Here is a 20,622-nt window from a genome sequence, read left to right as displayed (position 1 = left end):
AGGAAAAAGACAAGCCAGGCACACCCAGAATTTACTCCAAAACTTAGCAATCAAGTAGACAAGCCACTTTTTCCTGCAAAGAAGTCAGTGATGAGTTGGAAATAGTCTAGTAGTGTAACTATGGTGGAACTTCTTCCACGTGGAAACCTAAGGCCAAGGAAAATAAATTCTTCCATCATATTACACTAAGTTGTGTTTCCTTAATCATTTTAACTCAATTATCAGGCTTCTGCTTAACCAAAGTTGTGGATGTTGCTCCTAGGGAAGGAGGTACGTGTTTTCTCAGGACAGTGCACATGCATCATTAACAGTTGCCCTATGCTCATACTTCTAGAAATGTGTCAGTGCCAATTTGTGCTCCAAACAAGCCACTAAAATTTGATCTGAAAATTCATTGGCTTTTATTATTCCTTATTCTAAATCAAAGCTTGTTATATCTCCCCAACATAGATCGTCCAAGACTATGCAATTAGATTGAATGAGAGTATAAATATACTCTGCTAATAATATTAGGAATCCAAGATTCCGATATAAATCAACCTCAATATCAGGTTTCTAGGGAGAAATTTAAAATTACAGTCTGTATTAGTCTGCTAGTCTGCCACAACAGAATATCACAGAATGGGTGGCTTAAACAACAGAAATTTATTTCTAGTTCTGCAAGCTGGAAGTCCAAGATCAAAGTGCCTTCAGATCTGATTTCTCCTGAGGTCTCTCTCCTTGGATTATAGATGAATGCCCTTTTACTATGTCCTAATGTTACTGAACCTGGCCTTGGGTCCACTTGTCCACACACAGTAAAGTCAATCTACTGACACCGTGTTGTGGTGAAGGAAAGTACAGTGTTTACTGCAGGGCTCTGATCAAGAATAACGGGCAGCTAATGCTCAAAAGACCCAAACTCTCCGAGGGCTTTCAGGGGAGGTATTTAAAGGCAATGTGAGGGAGGGGGCTGCAGGGTGTGTGATCAGCTCATGCACAATTCTCAGATTGGTAGGCATCAAGGTGAAGCTTTAAGCATCACCAATCTTCTGGTTTCAACCGGCCTAGGGTCTACACGGTTGAGGTCAACAGTTTTCATCTGAAGGTGATCTGCTTCCTGTAAAACAAAACGAACTTATAAATGTGTGTCAGACCTTAATATCTTTCAGGGAACTAGAAGCTCAGTGATTCTGCTACATGGCTGGTTTATGGTCTAAATAGTTACCAGTTTCCCTACCCAACAGCTATTCTTCATTTCCACATCTTCTCATTTCCTTATCATTAACACTTGAGCCACCCTTTTGAGACTTGGGGAGGCTTGGGAGACTAAAGCAAAAGTCTTTTACTTCAAAATACAGGGTTATTGTGAGTTGTATACATTTCACTAACATGGCCTTTTCTCTGTGCAGGCCTATCCCTGATGTATCTTCCTCTTCTTATAAAGATATCAGTCATATTGAATTAGGACCTGACTCTTATGACCTAATTTAACTTTTATTACCTCTTTAAAAGTCCCATCTCCAACTACAATCATTTTGGGGGGTTAGGGCTTCAATATGTGAATTTTGAGGGGAACACAATTCAGTCTATAATGGAGCCCCCAAATTAAGATACTTTATAAGTAAAAAGAACAGAATTTTACATTAAATTTTAAAAGGTTAAAGAAGAAAAAAATTCCCAATTTCATATACTCCATTGTGGCAGGGGGCATTATGAGTTTCTGGATGAAATCAGGATCTTCCAGGAATTACCATCTGAGTTGTCTCTCACAGGAAACTTTATACTTGGTTCAGGATTTCAGACGTTGTATTTGTTCATTACCAGGATGTAAAAAGCCAAAAACTTAATAGAAAAAAATCTCATTACACCAAACTGGTCCCAGATCTACCATATTTTGAATATAAGTGAAACATCAGCCTTGGAAAAATTTATCTAAGACAAACTGTTGTACCTAGAAACTGACACATAGTGCTTCCATAGCAAAAGTTCAATAGATACTGAGGAAGTAGAATAAGTTGTTGGAGAAATCCTTGATTTAAGCTTTTCTAGAATGTCATTCTATTCCTGAAAAAAAGAAAGAAACTTACTAAAAAAGAGATTAAATTCTGTCCAACATGTACCCTGTAGTGGCTTGAGGATGGGCAGAGAGGAAGTAGCCTGTGTCAATCATCTCTATATATCTTGTACTTACTCTAATGTGGAACTTGATTTAAAGGTTTTATAAGATCCAGGTAAAATGCATGTGGCAAAAATACACCTTGGGTGGTGATGTGTACTTTATGTTATAACAGGTCAAGAGGCATGTGTCAGGTTGTTCCACCACTAGTAATGCTAGACCTAATCATTTAGTTAAGGCAAGGATGCCTAGTATTAGCATTTAAAAGTAAGGTTTCCTTTGCAATTAGACATCAAATATTGGTACCACTAGCACATCCTGTCCAACCCCCACCCCACCAAAAACAGTCCTACTAATTGCTAATTTGCTTACTAATTTGCTTTTTAATTTTTTTTTACCTCTCTCATTAGTTATAGTGCCCTTGAAATGTCTTATTTGTGTGTTTTTGCTTTATCTTCCCCCTTTTATTCTTAGTTTGATTAGCTAGTAGTACGTTAGTGCTTATTAACTATAAACCAGAGATGTGATGACTTGAACAATAAACATTTATTATTTCACAATATTTATGATCAGAAATCACCCAAGTATAGGTGTTCCAGGCACGAGGTGTATGACGAGTTGGCAATGAGAGTGTTGGCAAGGTTTTTGGTCTCATCTAAAAGCTTGACTACACAAGGATCTGCTTCCAAGCTTATCATATGGTTGGTGGCAGGATTCAGTTCTTCCCTGGGAGTTGGCTGGTGGTTTCCCTTAGTTTGTTATCATGTGAGCCTGTCCACAGAACAGCTCACAGTTGGCAGCTGGCTTCCTTCAGAATTGAACTAAGAGATCAAGAATGAGTGTGCCCAAACTGAAGCCACAGTGATGCTCAAACCTAAACTCAGAAAGTGTCATCTTGTCACCTCCTGAATTCATTACAACTGAATTACTAAATCTAGCCTGCACTCAAGACTAGGAGATTATACCAGGTTATGAATGCTAGGAGGTGGGGACCATGGGGGACCATTTGAGATGTTTCTTACCATAAGTGATTTGTCAGTTTATATATTTTTTCTTGAAGTATTGCTTCTTTATTAATTAGTTCTTATATAGTATTTTTGTTTTCTAATGCACACATCTCTTCTATATAATTTCTTGCTTTCACTTTTCTCTTGTTAGTTTTCCAACCTTTTTAGTTGGATATTTATATTAACACACTTTCATCTTTTATTCCTATGGATATGAGTATTTAAAAATTTGAATTTGAATTCTGCTTGTTACTTTACTTTATCCCACGTATGTTGTCTTATATATTCTTATGCATGGTTTTTCATTATCATCATTGCATGAAAAAATCTGTTTCCAGCAAAACTGCTTTTTTGCACAATCTCCACCTGTCTCTGCTCTATTATAGGCTTACAAAAGTGCCTATGGTCTAACATATTTATTTTATTATTTTCTTATTAATTGAAAGTTGTAGAATTTTTTCTCCTTTTCAAGTTATAATTGGAAAATTTGAGTAGAGTAACAGTATGTCCCATTTTGTCCTAGACAGTCTTGGTTCATTGCTCTCCCAGTGTAGTTATTCACAGCACCTCCTTTATACTAATAAATGATTTGCATTATATGCAAGAGAATACAATTGTACCAACAATGGATTTTATTTGCCTCCTTGGTGTGTGTGTGTGGGTGTGTGGAGAGAGAGAGAGAGAGAGAGTCCAACTTATCCAGGTACCATTTTCTTATAGAAATATAGAACTCCCAAAATCTTTGGAAAGGTTCAAAATATGAAAACTTTCAAGAAATCATTTTCTGGATACTATGTGATACCTTTTTAAAGAGGATTAACTAAAATTAATTTAGACTCTGTCCTGATTGACTATTCTTTATCACTAATGAGTTTTAACATAAGTGATAATATCAATATAAGAGGGTGATTAGGGTCTTCAGATGAGACTCTGAAAGCCTTGGTTTTGAGGAGAACTGATTCTGCCAATATCCTTGTGCCTTTTAGAAGTTAGTTCAACTCTGAGAATTAGTTTCCTATGGCATAAAAGTGTAATAATGTCATAGGAATTTTGTGAGAGTTAAGTGCCCAATAAATAACAGAAGACTAGTAATTTGTAGTTATCATTACTTTTAACTATTAATAATGTTGAATTAAAATCCTTTTTTGGAACTCTGGCTTTGGGGATTTTGAAATTTGATAGAAAATACTTACAAATGATTTTTCTTCTGTATTACTAGCTAACAGTGTTAAAGAAATTTTAAAGACACGGAAACTACTACCACATGAAAAGTGTAAACATTATGCGTGAAAAGGCATGATAAAATTCATACTGCATAGAAAAGGGGATAGTTGATTCACATTTTAAAGGTAATGGATTAAAATATTGATACAGTAAAATCTAAAATTTAATTAAGCAAGTAATTGTCCAGTAGGAAAAAAATGGGAAAGGATTTAACTAGAGAGCTCACAAAAGCAAAAAGCAAGCAAGACAGAAATTATAGCACATAACAAATAAATACATATAACACAAATCTTAATAATAAAGACCTGTAAATAGAAACACACTACTATTTTCCAACTGTAATACTTCTAATATTTAGAGTTAATGATACTAATAATATTTTTCTTTTTAGGATGCAGAAAGTGAACCTACTTATATCCTGGTGACAGTAAAAATAACTACAACTGGTGTGAGAACTATAAATCTTTCAAAAACTTAAATTTTTACTATTCTTGACTTCATAATTTAATATCAGGATTTCACCTTCAAATTATAACCAGAAATTATAATTAAGATATATGTGTAGGGCTTCCCTGGTGGCGCAGTGGTTGGGAGTCTGCCTGCTGATGCAGGGGACACGGGTTCATGCCCTGGTCTGGGAAGATCCCACATACCGTGGAGCAGCTGGGCCCGTGAGCCATGGCTGCTGAGCCTGCGCGTCCGGAGCCTGTGCTCCACAACAGGAGAGGCCACAACAGTGAGAGGCCCGCGTACCACAAAAAAAAAAAAAAAATGATATATGTGTAAACAGAAGTGTTGATCACAAAGCTATGTAACAATGAAATGGTGAGAACCAAAATTAAGAGAAATATAAAGTAGCATTTTAATAGAGCCATGAAATAGAATATAACAGTGCAGTCATTAAAAATCTACCATTGTAGTAAAAGTGCTCACAATATGATTGTAAATGAAATAGCATCATGCATAGCTGTATGTAGACGGCGGTCTAAATTTTTAGCAATGTATATGCAGACATTCATGTGTATTACACTCTCATTCAAAAAAGAAAGACCAAGGGAAATAATATAGTCAAATGGTCATAATTGTTATTCTCTTTGACATTTGTGAAATGATTTTTTTCTTTATGTTTTCCTATATTTCCAATTTTTTTCTAAATAAATTCATGTTACTTTCAGAGATAGCAAAGATTAACAAATAAGTGTATAATGTTTTAAAGAAGAAATTATTTTATGCTGTTTTATCCTTTCTTATTATGAATTTGAGTCATTTTGAATTGTAACAATAGGTTGAGAGTGAGCCTATAACTCTATGGGCTTCTCTTCAAAACTCCTTCCAAGATATCAAATAACAGTTTTAGACAAAGACGTAATTCCAAACCAGTAACTGTAGTGTATTTCTACTGCCCTTTTCTCTTTTTCATTCCTACTGAGTTTCCTACAAGAATAGTTCTATTTTACTGTGCATTATTATTCTAATTCACATATACTCCAATCCTTAATCCTAGTTTTATGCTGTGATATAGTTTGATGTCCTATTGTTCCCACCCCAAACCATTAAATGTGTCCAGGATCTGGACACATTTAATGGTACTGCCAGAATCTGTAAGTCCAAAACACATTTTTTTTTCCTCTGTTGCATTTGGATCTGTTGATCACTCTGTCCTTGAACCTTTCTCAACTGTTATCTTCCACAGTGCTAATCTCCTATTTCTCCTCAGATGATTCCTTTGGTTCTCCTTTGTGGATGCCCTCTCCTTTGTCTTCTTTTAGCTCATCTTTTACTTGTAGGTAAAGGCTTTTCTTTGCAGCATAACCTAGGAAAGCTACCAAATTAAGGTTATAAGATACTAAAATGATTTGCAACTGAAACTGATGGAAAAATTATGAGTAGATAGCTTTCCCGTTCCCAGTTTTTAGGTTTTCTTTGATGGAACAATGAAACTGGGAGAACTAAGTGAGGTAATTCAGACATGAATATTTGCTTTTCTTACTCTGACAACGAACATGTCACAGATAATATAATGAATCGGCAGAACCTGACGATTCTCAGGCTTCCAGGATCTCCACAATACCAGCTCAAGTCTCAATCTTCATGACCTCATTTAATGATTACTACAGACTGAATACCAGATGACTTCATAAGGTGATGCCCTTCTAGGAATTAATGTTTACTCATTTGCATGTAACTTATTCTCATTATAACATCTGCAATATTAGGAGGCAGCTGAGAATTTTGGCTGTCAGTTCTCTCTTAAAGCTACTAAAATTATATTATTGATATACTTCATTTTTGTTATCAAACACAAATAAAACCCTTACAATTTACAAAAATCATATCACGTTCATTCCTCTTCTGAATTACCTGTCTTAATATATTCAATGAATTCTAACATTCATGTATGTTTTGCTTCTTTCTAAAATCGTTTCCTTTCTTGTCAAAAGTACTCCAAACTTTCTCTTCTTCCTTTTTTTTAATTACATAAAAAACTATTCTGCAAAGGAGAAAACAATCTCTGCTTTTCATCAGATTGTTTTCCCTAATTAATAATTTCCATCAGTCACTTAAACATTGTTTTCTTTCCCCTATATTTCTTTTTAGCTTAATTTTCTTGACTTTACACCATCTATTTTAGGTAATATTATACACTCAATATTTTAAGTAACACCAGCATAATAATGACTCCAGTGTTGACCTGTTATATATTCCTCTGAATTGTGGACATTTCTAACTGAACTTGTTACAGTGTTGGATGTGAATCAATCAGGTATTCATTCTGTAGGATAAATGATAACTCTTGTTCCCAATAACAGGAAGTAAAACCATTGGATAAAGTAATTGGCAAGATACTGTTTAGAAGTTCTACTTGACTTCCATATCAATCTTTTATTCTAAAATTAAACTACACTACATTTTAATGTGATAAATCCACACTCAGCTGTTCACTCAGCAGTTCAGCCCTATGGAAATTCTAACCACCATATGCCACCTGATAAATTATTATGGGTGATCTGCCACTCTTCACTTGGTTATGTAGATACACATTGTATGTCACTGTAGATAGATAGTTCAGACTCACTAAATAGGAATCATCTATTTTCCTTTTTTTAAAAATGTATTGTTCATGCCATGGATATCATTAACTAATCTCTGACAGGAGTGTTAATAATGCACAATGCAGAAAGGAGAGTCTTTTCAATAAGCGATGTTGGGAAGACTGGATAACCATATACAAAAGAAAGAATTTGGACACATTTTACACCGCACACAAAAATTAATTCCAAATGGATTAAAGATTTAATTGTAAGACCTGAAAATTTTAAAATATGAGAAATAAACATAAAGGCAACATGTGAAAATCTCACAGCTAATATTGTACTCAAGAATGAAAAGTTGAACATAAAAAATATTCCTCAAAGATCAGGAACAAAGCAAGGATGCCTACTCTCATTATTTTTACTTAAACATAGTAATGGAAGTCATAACCATAACAATTAGGCAAGAAAAATAAGTAGAACACATCCAGATTGGAAAGGAAGAATTAAAATTATTTCTGTTTGCAAATGACATACAAATGGGCAACAGGTACAAGAAAAGATGCTCAACATCACTAATCATCAGGGAAATGCCTATGAAAACCACAGTGAGATATCACATCAACCAATTAGGAGGGCTCCTATCAAAATATAGAAAATAACATGAATTAGAAATGATGTAGATAAATTGGAACACTTGTGCACCATTGGTGAAAATGTAAAATGGTGTGGTTACTGTGAAAAACAGTATGGAGGTTCCCCAAAATATAAAAATAGAATTACCATATGATCCAACCATCTCATTTTTGGGTATATATCCAAAAAAATTGAAAACTATGTCTCAAAATATATTGCATACATACCCACATTTATTGCAACATTATTCACAGTTGCCAAGTCTAAAAGTAACCTAAATGTCCATTGAAAAATGAATAACTATGGGCTTCCCTGGTGGCGCAGTGGTTGAGAGTCTGCCTGCCGATGCAGGGGATACGGGTTCGTGCCCTGGTCCAGGAAGATCCCACATGCCGTGCAGCGGCTAGGCCCATGAGCCATGGTTGCTGAGCCTGCACATCCAGAGCCTGTGCTCCACAACAGTGAGAGGCCCGTGTACCGCAAAAAAAAAAAAAAAACTAAAGACAACTAAAGCATAAGTGAATAACTAGAGAATATTATATATATATATACACACAAAATATTATATATATACAACAGAATATGGTTCAACCTTAAAGAAGAAGGAAGTTCTGCCATATGTTATCACACAGATGAACCTTGAGAACATTATGTTATGTGAAATAAGTCAGTCACAGAAGGACAAATATTGCATGATTCCATTTATATATGAGATACCTAAAACAGTCAAATGTATAAAATCAAATAGTGCCAGAGGCTGGAGGAGGGGAAAATGAGAAGTCTTAATCAAAGGATGTAAAGTTTTGGTTAAACAGTATAGAATCAAAGAGTGCCAGAGGCTGGAGGAAGGGAAAATGAGAAATCTTAATCAAAGGACGTAAAGTTTTGGTTAAACAAGACAACAGTTTCTTAAGAGTACAGATCTTATGCTGTGTTCTTGTCAAAAGAAAATAAATTTAAAATAATAAAACAAAGATAATGATATGATAAATATATAGTTTCTGACATTCAACGTAAGATTGTACAGCAAGAGAGTAAGTTAGAGAGCCAGCTATTACCAATAGAAAAATATTTTTCTTAAATTCTTTTCACTTTAATTTTAATATATTAAAAATCTAGATGATTAACTATTTCCATGGACAGAATTCTATAATGACCCTCAGTGACCATTGTATAATCCTCTATCTCTTGAGTGTTGTTAGGAATTGTGTATGTAGCAGATGGATACCAAATGTTACATCAGAGATCAGTAGATCAAGAAAATGCCACAGAGGATTTAAGAACCTCTTTGCTCAACATCTACAAAGTCATGTAGCCTCACCCAAACAAAGAAACCATCCTTGAGACGAGTAGGATATGAGGAGAAATATGAAGGACTGAGCATTCTTACCTAGAGAGATCTAACATGAATTAAAGTAACTATTTATATTATTTTTTCAGCCTAATGTCAATGGAAGGAACTGTAATAGTATTCTTTCTATATCTAGAAGGTTAGGGCATCTACAATAATTATAGATAAAGAAGGTACACTGTTGCTGCACACCCTAGTCATAGTGTTAATAAATGTTTAATACCAGTATACACACAAATGCACACACACAGACATATACCTTTACTTCAAAACAAAAAATTCTCTATATTCAAATTTAAGTAATTAATTTATGTTTTCACATAAACTAGTACAGTGAAACAGCAGTGAACTAATTCCTTTAAGGTCTAATAACCTTTGTTCTTTAATTTTGGATGACTTTATATTTCATTTATTCTGATAATTTATATTGCAGTAAAAATGTAAACAAAAAAGTAAATATTATACTCTATTTATAAGACAATAATCTGAGCAAGCAACTACTTAAAAATAATGATTGCATTACCTGATTACGGGTAGTTGATACACTTTCTATATGTTATAGAGAGGATTGAAAAGTCAATCAAATTATTTGCAGTCAGTCTTCAGCATATTATTTTTTTCCTGAACAGAGGTAAGAAGTAGCCAGTTTCTAATTCCAGTAGCATTCGGAGTCAGTATGGAGTTCTGAAGTTCATTAGAGTGCTGTATCAGTTTGGGAGATTTTTTTCTTGTTTCTTGATGCTAAATTCAAGTATTTATATTTACTGCCTTGTCTGTATTGGTGTAATAGGTACTTCCAAATTTGGAGTTTTGGAATGCAAACAGGGAGGTGTGCAATTTCATTAGAAATAGAACATTTCACAAATTATCACTGAATAAGATGCTACCCCATCTATCTTGTTAACCTGAAAAAAAACCTCAACATTTTCTTTTTTCTTCTTTTCTTTTTTCTTTTCATATTTTTGGTGTATGTATGTGAATGCTGAGTAATTCAAGGAAAATAGGAGACAGAAGCTCACATCATTTCCATAGCTGATGATTCTTTAAAAAAAAAAACACTATAGAGTAGAATATAAACTATAAACTCAGACCCTAATTTTCTGCAATGAATTCAACTTGAGAACAAGTAAATTTTGTGACAAATAAATGTGTTGATTCATAATAAATAACTATTCACCATTGCATTTTCATATCTTAGTCCCAAGTAAAATTTATTTCACTACCTGGAGAACAGAATATGAAAAAGTATTATATAGGGACAGACCTTCAAGATGATGGAGGGGTAAGACTTGGAGATCAGCTTCCTCCTCACAAATACATCAGAAATATATCTACATGTGGAACAACTGCTACAGAACACCTACTGGATGCTGGCAGAAGACCTCAGACTTCCGAAAAAGCAAGAAATTTCCCATGTACCTGGATAGGGAAAAAGAAAAAAGAAAAAACAGAGACTAAAGAATAGGGATGGGACCTGCATCTCTGGGAGGGAGCTCTAAAGGAGGAAAGGTTTCCACACACTAGGAAGGCCCTTCGTGGGCGGAGACAGGGGGTGATGGGGGGAAACTTCAGAGTCACAGAGGACAGCACAGCAACAGGGTTGTGGAGGGCAAAGCAGAGAGATTTCCACACAGAGGATCAGTGCTGACCAGCACTCACCAGCCTGAGAGGCTTGTATGCTCACGCGCCGGCCAGGATGGTGGGAGCTGGGAGATGAGGCTTGTGGATTTCAGAGGTCAGATCCCAGGGAGAGGACTGGGGTTGACTATGTGAACACAGCTTGAAGGGGGCTAGTGCACCACAGCTAGCTGGGAGGGAGTCCAGGAAAAAGTCTGGACCTGCCTAAGAGGAAAGAGACCATTTTTCCATGGTGTACGAGGAGAGAGGATTCAGAGCACCGCCTAAACAAGCTCCAGAGACAGGTGAGAGCCGCAGCTATCAGCACAGACACGAGAGACGGGCATGTGACACTAAGGCTGCTGCTGCAGCCACTAAGAAGCCTATGTGCAAGCACAGGTCACTATCCACACCTCTCCTCCCAGGAGCCTGGGGAGCCTGCCACTGCCAGGGTCCTGTGATCCAGGGACAACTTCCCCGAGAGTACATACAGTGTGCCTCAGGTGGTTACAATGTCATGAGGCCTCTGCCAGCTCCGCATTCAGTACCCCTCCCTCCACTCCAGCCTGAGTGAGCCAGAGCCCCCTAATCAGCTGCTACTTTAACCCCGACCTGTCTGAGTGAAGAACAGATGCCCTCAGGCAACCTACATGCAGAGGGGGTCCAAATACAAAGCTGAACCCCAGGAGATCTGTGAAGAAAGAAGAGAAAGGGAAATTATTCCAGCAGCCTCAGGAGAAGCAGATTAAACCTCCACAATCAACTTGATGTACCCTCCATCTGGGGAATAACTGAATAGACAACAAGTCATCACAGAATTGAGGCGGTGGACTTTGGGAGCACCTGTAGACTTGGCATTTGTTTTCGGCAACTAATTTGTTTCTGGTTTTATGTTTATATTACTTTAGTATTTAGAGTTTTTATTATCATTGGTAGATTTGTTTATTGATTTGGCTGCTCTCTTCCTTTTTTTTTTGTAAAGATATATAAATTATTTCCTTTTTCAGTTTTGTTGAGTGTGTATGTGTATGCTTCTTTGTGTGATTCTGTCTGTATAGCTTTGCTTTACCAGTTGTCCTAGGGTTCTCTCTGTCCTTTTTTCTTTTTTTTAATATAAATTTTAGTGCTTGTTATCATTGGTGGATTTGCTTTTTGGTTCGGTTTTTCTCTTCATTCTTTATTTTTTATTACTTTTTAATTTTTATTGTTAATAATTTTTTATTTTAATAACTTTATTTTTTTCTTTCTTTCTTTTTTTTCTCCCTTTTCTTCTGAGCTGTGTGACTGACAAGGTCTTGGTGCTCTGGCCGGATGTCAGGCTGGAGCCTCTGAGGTAGGAGAACTGAGTTCAGGACATTGATCCACCAGAGACCTCCGAGCCTCAAGTAATATCAAACAGTGAAACCTATTCCAGAGATCTCGATCTCAATGCTAAGACCCAGCTACACTCAAGGACCATCAAGCTAGAGTGCTGGACACCCTATGCCAAACAATTAGCAAGACAGGAACACAACACCACCCATTAACAGAGAGGCTGCCTAAAATAATAATAATGTCACAGACACCCTAAAACACACCACCAAACATAGACCTGCCCACCAGAAATACAAGATTCCACCTCATCCACCAGATCACAGTCACCAGTCCCCTCCACCAGGAAGCCTACACAAGCCACTGAACAAACTTTAGCCAATGGGGGTAGACACAAAAACAATGGGAACTATGAATTTGCAGGCTGCGAAAAAGAGACCCCAAACACAGTAAGTTAAGCAAAGTGAGAAGACAGAGAAACACACAGCAGGTGAAGGAGCAAGGTAAAAACCCATCAGATAAAAAAAATGAAGAGGAAATAAGCAGTCTATTTGAAAAAGAATTCAGAGTAATGATAGTAAAGGTGGTCCAAAATCTTGGAAATAGAATGGAGGAAATACAAGAAATGTTTGACAAGGAGCTAGAAGAACTAAAGAGCAAACAAACAATGGTGAACAGCACAATAAATGAAACTAAAAATTCTCTAGAAGGAATCAATAGCAGAATAACTGAGGCAGAAGAATTGATAAGTGACCTGGAAGATAAAATAGTGGAAATAACTACCTCAGAGTGGAATAAAGAAAAAAGAACAAAAAGAATGGAGGACAGTCTCAGAGACTTCTGGGGCAACCTTAAACACACAAACATTCAAATTATAGGGGTACCAGAAGAAGAGAAAAAGGAAGGGAATGGGAAAATATTTGAAGATATTATATTTGAAAACTTACCTAATATGGGAAAGTAAATAGTCAATAAGTTTCAGAAGTTCAGAGAACCCCATAAAGGATAAATCCAAGGAGAAGCACACCAAGACACATAGTAGTCAAAATATCAGAAATTAAATACAAAGAAACAATGTTAAAAGCAGCAAGGGAAATAAATAACATATAAGGGAATCCCCATAAAGTTAACAGCTGATCATTTAGCAGAGACTCTGCAAGCCAGAAGGGAGTGGCAGGACATATTTAAAGTGACAAAAGGGAAAAATCTACAACCGAGATTACTCTACCCAGCAAGGATCTCATTCAGATTCAATGGAGAAATTAAAATAGTTACAGACAAGCAAAAACTAGGAAAATTCAGCACCACCAAGCCAGCTTTACACAAATTTTAAAGGAACTTCTCTATACAAAAAAGACAAGAGAAGGAAAAGACCTACAATAACAAACCTAAAACAATTAAGAAAATGGTAATAGGAACATATATATCGATAACTACCTTAAATGTAAATGGATTAAATGCTCCAACCAAAACACATAGACTGGTGGAATGGATACAAAAACAAGACCCGTATATATCTTGTCTAGAAGAAACCCACTTCAGACTTAGGGACACATACAAACTGAACGTGAGGGAATGGAGAAAGATATACCATGCAAAAAGAAAGCTGGAGTAGCAATTCTCATATCAGACAAAATAGACTTTCAAATAAAGACTATTAAAAGAGACAAAGAAGGACACTACATAATGATCAAGGGATCAATCCAAGAAGATATAACAAATGTAAATATTTATGCACCCAACATAAGAGCACTTCAGTACATAAGGCAAATGCTAATAGCCATAAAAGGGGAAATTGACAGTAACACAATCATAGTAAGGGATCTTAACACCCCACTTTTGCCAATGGACAGAACATCCAAAATGAAAATAAATAAGGAAAAAAAGCATTAAATGACACATTAAACAAGATAGACTTAAATGATATTTATACAACATTCCATCCAAAAACAACAGAGCACCCTTTCTTCTCAAATGCACATGGAACATTCTCCAGGATAAACCATACCTTGGGTCACAAATCAGGCCTTGGTAAATTTAAGAACACTGAAATTGTATCAAGTATCATTTCCAACAACAATGCTATGAGAATAGATATCAATTACAGGAAAAAAAATCTGTAAAAATATAAAAACATGAAGGCTAAACAATACACTACTAAATAATGAAAAGATCACTGAAGAAATCAAACAGAAAGTAAAAAAAAATATCTAGAAACAAATGACAATGAAAACACCACAACCCCAAAACCAAAGAATGCAGCAAAAGCAGTTCTAAGAGGGAAGATTATAGCAATACTATGCTACCTCAAGAAACAAGAAACATCTCAAATAAACAGCCTAAACTTACACCTAAAGCAGTTAGAGACAGAAGAACAAAAACACCCCAGAGGTACAGAAGGAAAAAAATCATAAAGATTAGATCAGAAACAAATGAAAAAGAAATGAAGGAAACAATAAAAGCAAAGATCAATAAAACTAAAAGCTGGTTCTTTGAGAAGATAAACAAAATTGATAAACCATTAGCCAGACTCATCAAGAAAAAAAGGGAGAAGACTCAAATCAATAGAATTAAAAATGAAAACAGGAGAAGTAACAACTGACGCTGCAGAAATACAAAGGATCATTAGAGACTACAGCAAGCAAGTATATGCCAATAAAATGGACAATCTGCAAGAAATGGAAAATTATTAGAAAAGCACAGCTTCCAAGGCTGAAACTGGAAGAAATAGACAATATAAACAGAGAAATCACAAGCACTAAAATTGAGATTTTGATTAAAAATTTTCCAACCATCAAAAGTCCAGGACCAGATGGCTTCCCAGGCAAATTCTATCAAATGTTTAGAGAAGAGCTAACATCTGTCCTTCTCAAAAATCTCCCAAAATATAGCAGAGGGAGGAACACTCCCAATCTCATTCTATGAGGCCATCATCACTCTTATACAAAAATGAGACATAGATGTCACAAAGAAAGAAAACTACAGGCCAATATCACTGGTGAACATAGATGCAAAAATCCTCAACAAAATACTAGCAAACAGAATCCAACAGCACATTAAAAGGAGCATACACCATGGTCAAGTGGGGTTTATTCCAGGAATGCAAGGATTCTTCAAGGTATGCAAATCAATCAATGTGATATACCATATTAACAAATTGAAGGACATAAACCATGTGATCATCTCAATAGATGCAGAAAAAGCTTTTGACAAAATTCAACACTAATTTATGATAAAAACCTTCTGGAAAGTAGACACAGAGGGAACTTATCTCAACATTATAAAGGCCGTATATGGCAAACCCATAGTCAACATCATTCTCAATGGTAAAAAAATGAAACCATTCCTACTAAGATCAGGAAGAAGACAAGTTCGCCTACTCTCTCCACAATGATTCAACATAGTTTTGGAAGTTTCAGCCACAGCAATCACAGAAGAAAATGAAATAAAAGGAAATCAAATTGGAAAAGAAGAAGTAAAGCTGTCACTGTTTGCAGATGACATGATACTATACATAGAGAATTTTAAAGATGCTACAAGAAAACTACTAGATCTAACCAATGAATTTGTTAAAGTAGCAGGATAAAAAATTAATGCACAGAAATATCTTGCATTCGTATACACTAATGATGAAAAATCTGAAAGAGAAATTAAGGAAACACTCCATTTACCATTACAACAGAAAGAATAAAATTCCATGGAATAAACCTACCTAAGGAGACAAAAGACCTGTATGCAGAAAACTATAAGACACTGATGAAAGAAATTAAAGATAATAGAAACACAGGGAGAGATATACCATGTCTTTGGATTGGAAGAATCAACATTGTGAAAATAACTTTACTACCCAAAGTGATCTACAGATTCAATGCAATCCCTAACAAGCTACCAATGGCATTTTTCACAGAACTACAACAAAAAATTTCACAATTTGCATGGAAACTCAAAAGACCCTGAATAGCCAAAGCAATCTTGAGAAAGAAAAACGTGGCTGGAGGAATCAGGTTCCCACACTTCAGACTATACTACAAACCTACAGTAATCAAGACAATATGGTATTGGCACCAAAACAGAAATGTAGATCAATGGAACATGATAGAAAGCCCAGAGATAAACCCACACACATATGGTCACCTTATTTTTGATAAAGGAGGCAAGAATATACGATGGAGAAAAGACAGGTTCTTCAATAAGTGGTGCTGGGAAAACTGGACAGCTACATGTAAAAGAATGAAATTAGAACACTTCCTAACACCATACAGAAAAATAAACTCAAAGTCATTAAAGACCTAAATGTAAGGCCAGACACTATATAACTCTTAGAGGAAAACAAGCAGAACACTCTATGACATAAATCACAGCAAAATCCTTTTTGACCCACCTCCTAGAGAAATGGGAATAGAAACAAAAATAAACAAGTGGGACCTAATGAAACTTAAAACCTTTTTCACAGCAAAGGAAACCATAAACAACAAGAAAAGACAACCCTCAGAATTGGAAAAATATTTGCAAATGAAGCAACTGACAAAGGATTAATCTCCAAAATTTATAAGAAGCAGCTCATGCACCTCAATATCCAAAAAACAAAAAACCTAATCCAAAAATGGGCAGAAGACCTAAATAGACATTTCTCCAAAGAAGATATACAGATTGCCAACAAACACATGAAAGGTTTCTCAACTTCACTAATCATTAGAGAAATGCAAGTCAAAACTATGATGAGGTATCACCTCACACCAGTCAGAATGGCCGTCATCAAAAAATCTGCAAAAATTAATGCTGGAGTGAGTGTAGAGAAAAGGGAACCCTCTTGCACTGTTGGTGGGAATGTAAATTGGTACAGCCACTATGGATAACAGTATGGAGCTTCCTTAAAAAAATAAAAGTAGAACTACCATATGACCCAGCAATCCCACTACTGGTCATATACCCTGAGAAAACCATAATTCAAAGAGTCATGGACCACGATGTTCATTGCAGCATTATTTACAATAGCCAGGAAATGGAAGCAACCTAAGTGTCCACTGACAGATGAATGGGTAAGAAGCTGTGGCACATATATACAATGGAATATTAGTCAGCCATAAAAGAAACGAAAGTGAGTTATTTGTAGTGAGGTGGATGGACCTAGAGTCTGTCATACAGAGTGAATTAAGTCAAAAAGAGAAAAACAAATACCATGTGCTAACACATATATATATAAGGAATCTCAAAAAAAAAAAAAGAAAAGAAAAAGAAAAAAAAATGGCTCTGAAGAACCTAGGAGCAGGACAGGAATAAAGACATGGACATAGAGAATCAACTTGACCTGGGGAAGGGGAAGGGGAAGCTGAGACCAAGTGAGAGAGTGGCATTGACATATATACACTTCCAAATGTAGAACAGAGAGCTAGTGGGAAGCAGCCACACAGGGAGATCAGCTGGGTGCTTTGTGACCACCTAGATGAGTGGGATAGGGAGGGTTGGAGGGAGACACAAGAGGGAGGGGATATGGGGATATATGTATATGTATAACTGATTCACTTTGTTATAAAGCAGAAACTAACACACTATTGTAAAGCAATTATACTCCAATAAAGATGTTAAAAAAAAAAGTGTAGCCCCTGCTCACTGCAACTAGAGAAACCCCTCACACAGCAACGAAGACACCACACAGCCAAAAATAAATAAGTAAAATAAATACATGAAAAATAAATAAATAAATGAAAGACATAACCCAAGGCAAAAAAAAAAGTATCATTTAATATATATTCTAAGTATGATTCAGTGATTCAATCAATACCATTATGTTGAGATATAGGTTTTACACAACTATTTGTTAAAAATTATTTTCCATCTATGATTTTCTATCCTTATTTCTTTTATATACATCTAGTGGTATTTCAAAATCCAAATATTTATATAGATAAGAGATATATATTTTTAAAGTTGTAAGTTACATTTTAAAATAAGTTCAATTTCTCCATTCTTCAATATCATTTGGTTTCATTATTCAGTTCCAATGAACAATTTCATACATAAATTGACATGTGGTTATTTTGTGTATTCAGACTTCATCTCAACCATATAAATCTAATCTAAAAATACATATATATGTTAAAAATGATAGATGACAGCAAAATATTTTCCTACCACATAGATATCTTGGTTCATTAATATGATGAATGTATTGGATTAGTGAATGTTTTCCTATTACAATATACAGTGAAAAAAATCTATAAGCACTAACATTTGTTCAAAAGTTAACTAGATGATTGTGGTATGGATGTGGGTGTTGGAAGGCAGACATATACAAAAGAATTCTAAGTACAATTCATCTATATACCTATGTTAAATGAAAGTAAAGAATAAATAGTATACTAATCAAAAGATGAAACAGAGCTTAAAGAAAGACACAAGAAATATCAACCATAAAGAGGGAAGAAAGTGGGTTGTTTTAGATTATTTCCCCTTCCTCACCACCTATGTCATATTTGATTATCATTTTATATTCATCTTATCCCCTAAGCCTTTTTACATCAGCCTTCTCTTTTCCATCTATAATTTGCCAATTTTAAGCTGTCTTGACCTTGCCTTTTCCTGTCATGCTGAAGTGACAGGGACAGAATTGACCCTTTCAGCTTAAAATTTTAAATACAGACAAAATATATAAAGTAAATACTTTCAGATTTTAGAAAATAGACAAGATAGGGCACCGATAAATGAAAGAAAAGAACAACAATTTGAACCATATGATTTCTACAGCTTACTAAATAAATAAAATTTCCAGGCAAAAGCCCAAGGAGGTGAGAGTACAGTAAAGGCTTGATGTATTAATTATCTGAAGAAACAGAGTTCAGAGTTTAGGGAAGTCAAGGTGACTAGAATTCACAGGGAAAACCCCAAATAGGACACACACACACACACACACACACACACACACACACAGAAAGCACTGAACATATACAGTATCCCAAGTATACATGTGAGTGCTCATTGGCACATGTTTATGAGAAAACTAGATCCAGGAAAAGATCATCAGAAATGGTCAGGTAGAATAAAACGTGGAAATTATTCATTCTAAAGGATTATTCATATTCCCATCATTAGAATGGAAATGCGTCCTAACACACACTGTTTCCACTAGAGTCCATAAAAAATTATTGCCTCTGTAGTGAGGCCAGGTTAGCTCTGGATGAAAAACAGTCTGGACTTTCCTAAGAAAGCTTAAAAGCAAGCCTCAAAAGGTTAAAAAATTTCCCAAGTAACTCAAATACATTCCAGAGCAAAGTCCAGAAATATTTATATTTATAGGAGCACAAAAAATTCCAACAACCAATAATGTAAAACTCATGTTTAGCATTTATTTAAAAAAAATACCAGGTATGCAAAGAAGCAGAAAAATACAATGAATAATAAGAAGAAATACTAATAAATTGAACCAGATTCCAAAAAGGTACACATGATAGAATTGGTAGAAAAGGACAAGAAATCATACATGGTACATGGAAAATATAATCCATATGTTCAGTAAAGTAGTGTGTAAAGAGAAAAATAAAATGTAAAAACGAGACCTCAAGTGAACTTTGAGGAGAAAATATGACATCTAAAATTAAAAATACACTGAATTGAATTAAGAGAAATTAGATACTATAGAAGAAAAATATTACTTAATTTAAATATATCACAATCAAGAAACTGTAGAAAATGAGATATAAATTTTTAAAAGTCTGGAAAGAATAAACAGAGCATCAGTGAGTTATGAGGCATCAAGTGCTCTAATATAAGTGTAACTTAAATATCAGAAAAAGATGTGGGAACATCAGAGAAAATATTTGAAAAAATAATAGCCAATTTTTTCTAAATTTGATACAAATTATAAACCCAATGTTCTAAGAAGTTCAACAAACTTTAAGAACAATGAAGAAGAAAAAAATATCACCAATGGACATTGTAATCATATGGCTTAATACCAGTGATAAAAGAAAAAGCTTTAAAGCTGTGAGGAAAAAAAAAATGATATGTACATAGGAATGGAAATAAGAGTGAGAGCAGATTTATTGTCAACTATAATTCAAGCCAGAAAAAAGGAGAGGCATCTTAATTGTACTAAAAAAATTATAAACCTGGAATGTTATTTCAGCAAAATATATTTCGAAAATGAAGCCAGAGAAAAGACCAGCAACATATAAAAATATGAAAGGATATATCACCAGCATCACTATTATCATCACTAAAAGAAATGTTAAAGTCCTTCAGGCACAAGGAAAATAATGAGAAACTGAAATGTTAATCTACAGAAAGAATAAAAAAATGAAAATGGTTATATGTAGATAAATTATTATTTTTTTTATGTTTAAAATGACT

This window comes from Lipotes vexillifer, unplaced genomic scaffold (genome assembly GCF_000442215.2).
Source record: "Lipotes vexillifer unplaced genomic scaffold, Lipotes_vexillifer_v1.1 scaffold347, whole genome shotgun sequence".
Lineage (NCBI taxonomy): Eukaryota > Metazoa > Chordata > Mammalia > Artiodactyla > Lipotidae > Lipotes > Lipotes vexillifer.
The sequence above is the reverse complement of the archived record's forward strand: the minus strand, read 5'-3'. Positions refer to the sequence as shown.